At 36.5% G+C, this 5,306-nt stretch overlaps 1 protein-coding gene across 1 annotated transcript in view; it reads right to left on the bottom strand.

The window, feature by feature from the left end:
• The window catches only part of GRID2 (glutamate ionotropic receptor delta type subunit 2), a 558,809-nt gene that overhangs the window by 332,654 nt on the left and 220,849 nt on the right, over nucleotides 1–5,306 (bottom strand). The gene's annotated exons all lie outside the window — the stretch shown is intronic.

The following is a 5,306-nucleotide window of genomic DNA, read 5'->3' as shown; positions in this document are numbered from 1 at the left end:
TAAGAATATTGTAAGAATATTTTATTTCAGAAACACCTCTTGAGAAACAGGGTCCAGGGAAAAAAAGCTCAGTGTTTGTTTGAAAATGTTTCAGCAAACCTGCAGCCAAACACAAATGTCATGTCTTTTCCATATGAAATAAATCACAGCTTTATCTGATTCCATCAGGCACTGTCCAATGTTTCTTTTATTTGTTAAGATCTCCATTCTACCTCTCAGATTGCAATTGCTCTGCATTCATGAGATTACATCTTTACCAGCTAAAGCCTCATCAGCCTTTACAACAGCTTCCAAATAGTTTCCACAGATACAGGGCACCAACCATTTGTCATTTTTCTGCAACAGCTGAACTTTCAGATCAATTACAAAAAGAAGCAGTGATAAAGTAAACAAGATATGTCACCAGTTTGGATTTCAGGAACCTAGATTTTGCCACTCTGACAAACACCATTACTCTTCCCCCAGGGGGATAACCAGGCTATTCATAAAACAAGACACCATCTGTACTGAGCAAGGACTAAAAACCAGACTCTACATAGAATACAATCATTTATGTTGAAGAAGACCTTTAAGATCACTGAGTCCAGGCATAAAACTAACACTGCCATGTATATATCTTCATATATCATACACACATATACATCATCTATATAATCATGTATCATGTATGTGTGTGTATATATATATATATATCTCATGCATGTCAGCCTCTTTTTCCAAATAACAAGTGATAGCATAAGAGAAAATGACCTGAAGTTGCACCAGGGCAGATTTAGTTTTGATATTAGGAAAAATTTCTTCACTGAAAGTGTTTCAAGCATTGGATCAGGCAGCCCAGAGAAGTGGTGGTGTCACTCTCCTGGAGGTATTTAAAAGATGTGTAGGTGTGGCACCTGGGGACATGGTTTAATGGTGGACTTGACAGTTCTGAGTCCACAGATGAACTGGATCCTAGAGACCTTTTCCAATCTAAGCAGTTTTATGATTCTCTGTACCATGATACACACATGGACCCCCCCAATTATTCAATTCCCATTCTTACTTTTCCCTCACATTCATACAAACCATGAAATACCTATTCAACACACTGGCTGGTTGTAGAGCCTTTCATCTTCAATTAAACCTTTGTCTCCAACCAGATTTTTGATTTTTGAATAGATTTTAAAGAGGCATCAGCACACTACTCTGAAAAAGATATTAGAGAATTTGGATCTTGTTATGGAATACAAATTGGATAAAAACACTAAGTTACTCCCCACTTCACTTTCCAATGAGGAGATTTATCTGCTTTTTCCATGTGCTTCTTCCCTCACAGACACCAAGGAGTATACCGAGATGAGCATAAAAAAAGCTTCATCTTTTGAATTCACTTTAACTTGTTGCCTGAAAAAGTTCCTGAAGCAATGAGTCCCACCGCTGCCTGAGCACTCTTTGGTTTCTTTAGACACTCTGTGAGGTGAATTCACGGACTTTTCCCCACGCAACCTCATGTGAGAAACTGAGTGAATTGCTGAATAATTCTTCACCTTGTCTATACCTCTCATGATTTTCAATTAAACAATTCTATTCTTCTCAAAAATCTTATTTTATTTTACTCTCTGCAACTTTTTATTAAACTCTCTGTTTAATAAAACCTCTCAGTTTAATAACTGCAGAGTTCAGCTAATCTGAATTTCAGCTGATCATCTTTTTAATATTGGTTTGTTTGAAAAGTAAGTCACAAAGCCTTATGCAAACCTGACCACATTTGGATACTGCCACTACGGATTTTACATTCCTTTGGAGTATCTATAAAAAGGCTTTTCCCATTTAATTCCAGTGAATCTTAGACTAGTAGTAAAAAGTCATTATATTCAGTCTTCTGTCCCTACATTGTTTCACAAAAGAAATACATTCTAAAATACACATATAAGATGCTTGAAATTGATAGAACAGCCTATTACCATTACTAAGAGTGATGGGAATAAAACACTGGTAACTTTAGTCAAATAGTGAAGAATAGGCATGAATTAAGGCAATTGGAAGGGGTCAGTAAGCGAAATAACATGAGATTGCATATGAACATTCATACTGAGTAAAAAGGCTGGAAGGCAGACCGAAAAACTAATACAAGTAAGCAAAGGTTTGTGTTACTCAGGGTAAAGATAAGTCCAATCATTTTACCAAAACCCTCTCTCATCCTTATTGCTGATTCTGTTTGCCATATTTCTCTACCTGCAACATTTAGAAACCATGAGCTGTAGAAAGCAATCCACAGTTCACCAAAGCTGACTAAAAGCACAAAGCTCCTATTTTCAGTTTTCACTGCAGTTTTCCAAGTAATTTCTTATTGTTATTAAAGATATAGCTGTTAAAAGTAACTGAAAATTAGTTTTAAAAATACCTTTTATTCAAAGTGCTCAGGAAACATAACATCCTCAAGAGCCAGGCTGAAAGAGTTAATATACTCATTCCTGATCCATTTTTCAAAGAAAAGGCATTAATTTTTAATTTAATAGCTTTGTGAGAAATTAATAAAAAGGTTTGAAATCAGGGGGAATTCAAAATAACAAAAATCCTGTGGAACCGGTTCACTGCATAAACTGACTGAAATTAGAGCTGAAGGCCACCTGAATGGCTCAAGAGCTTTTTGTGCCCTCCAGTTCAGATTAAACTATTGACATTGACTTCCAAACAAATTTAAATACAACTATTAATTTCTCATTTTCTCTTACTTTCTTCCTGTGTATTATTATTCAGTAGCAAGTTCCATTTTGAAATGAGATTCTTGCTAAAGAACAGTGTGACTCCCTAAATTTTGAAGAGCATTTAAAAAAATAATGCATTGCATATATTCAAATTATCTGGAAAAAAAAAAAAACCAAACCAAAAACAATAACAAAAGCAAATCAACCAACCAAAAAATCAACCAACCTCCCCCATTTCCCAATAAAGCAAACAAATCCCATGTCTCAGTACCAGCCATGTGCTAAAATGTTTTGAAACAATCAGACCTTTTTTCCCCCAACCTTGTTAGACCTCTGTGTGGGTCCCCCTTGAAATATCCATCTCTTTTATATCTGAAACAGCTTCTATGCCACTGACATCCCATCCATCATATTCCTCAGACCTCGCAAGTGGTCAAGTGCTTGATCCATGGTTTGGAAAGGATGATGGAAAGGTAGATAAGGACCAGGAAAATACAGTGCTAAGTCAATATTTGCTGCTTCCTGCCTTCAGATATAATCTAAAGCTCTTCCATCTTCTACACTCCACTGAAACTGTAAAAAGAAAAACATCAATAGGTATTGAAAGCTGTCGATAGGCTCCCATAAATAATTTCAACCAGAGAAGGAAATGGCCCTATCTTCTACAAGTCACTGAGCACAGAAAAGCAGACTACTTTGACTTAGCACTGATAGAGCTACTGTTGCTTCTCCCTCCCTACAGGTTTTAGGAGAATATTTGTAGTTCAACAATGCCCCCAGTCACCACATCACTGTGGGAGTGAGTGTGTGAAACAGAGCTCCTCAGTTCTGAACTCAAATCTTAAAGCCATGTCATAGGTCCAGGTTTGCTCCAAAGATGCCAAGTTACATTTCCTCCTATTGTAGCCTTTGCCATTTTTCTGCTCCAGCTAAAGTGTAAAGATCAATGTCAAAGGGAATATCTCAGCAAGCAAAGAGGAGATGATACTAGTTTCATTTCTAGTGGCAAGATTCTGCCATTCTGCATCAGAAATAATTGTGTCTTTTACTGTAGAAGACCACAAGGCCATACAAAAGCTCAAGCACAGCTTGTGGCAGAACTCTGCTTTTAGGCAAGGTCAGTAAGAGATACGCTACTCTACATACAGATATGCAGGCTCACAAGATCCCCATTTATATTATTTTGAAGAATTTCTTACAACTATACCCACAAATAGAGCATTTGTATGGATTTGTGGTTTGTTTTTTTTATTTAGAAACACTACGCAGTAATAATGCTACATTGCCACACACAGTGCAGAGTAAAAACAATCTGAACCTGCAAAATAAAAATCCGTGTTCTCCCCAAAGTTAATTTAGTAAGGTTTTCACAAATATTTCTGTTTTATAATTAAAATAAATTATAAAAATAACAATGAAACCTGGCTTAATTGCAGTGCTAAAATAATCCTGCATCTGTGCAATGAACTGCTTGGCCATCAGCCAGATCTTACATTTTATCTAAATGCCCATATTACAACACTTGACAATATCCCTGTGCACCACCTTCTTCCTTTTCTTTCTCCAATAGTACCAAAACTCTCAGAATGCTCCTGTGGTTGATCCCAATAGTTTATCAGCTTCACAGTTGTGACTGACTATATATTAAGCCTGGATCTCAGCCAACTTGAAATTATGTACAAAAAAGTGCCGTACATAGCAATAGGAAAAAGAGACAAGCCCATGCTTTTTCACCACAGAATATAAGGTTAAATATACACTACTACCTCTTATTACAATATAAATGACTTTCCCAGCAATAGCACAGCCTCCTTCTCCTCAGAGGATGTAGAGATATAAGCAGAAGGTATCAACCAGTGGGCCTTGATACTGGAATTAATTAGCACCATGCTCTAAACAACCGAGCTGGTGAAGCTGCTCTTTGCTTGCTTCTAACTTTAGAATCTTTTTATCAAACCAGCTAATGTTTTTATTTGCCCAACATGTGATTTCTTAACAAAGCTTTGTCTTCAGAAAGTATCATTTCTGAAAAGACAGCTCACTGGAGTTTCCCATGCTCCTTACTCTAAGTGAAGCAATGAAAAAAACTAGTTAACTTTTACTCTTCACCTTTCACACCTCTGCTGTCACGGAAGCATGAGCTTCTTATTATCTGGGACTGCCACAGGTATTTAATTATGAAGCCTATATAAATGAAAACAATCTTCTTTTCCCCCTCAAACTAGGATTATGACTATAAGAAATATGGAATGCAGTAAACCTTTATCAGCAAAAGCAAGGAAAACATTTTCTCTTTCCCCCCTGAGTTGTTCTTATAATTACACTGAGTTTTAAAATAGCACATCTTATAAAAGGTAAAGTACACAATTACTGGTAACAGTCTATTTTATACCCTGTTGTCCCCTTCTGATCTTTTTTGCTTCACTACTACTTATAACAACATTAATAATTGCCCAGCCACCCACCAGCTGGTTAGGGAGCACATAAGGGAATCACTGGACCTACACTAGACTCAGTGCAACAGTTTAGAGCTGTAAGAGAGACGTCCAGCTGAGATACAACAACAAGTCTACGAAGTACTTAAACAAAAAAAAAAAAAAAAAAAAAAAAAAAAAAAAA

This window comes from Empidonax traillii, unplaced genomic scaffold (genome assembly GCF_003031625.1).
Source record: "Empidonax traillii isolate 1590-97213 ecotype Southwest subspecies unplaced genomic scaffold, ASM303162v1 scaffold431:size823745, whole genome shotgun sequence".
NCBI lineage: Eukaryota > Metazoa > Chordata > Aves > Passeriformes > Tyrannidae > Empidonax > Empidonax traillii.
This window is presented reverse-complemented; position numbering and strand designations above follow the sequence as displayed.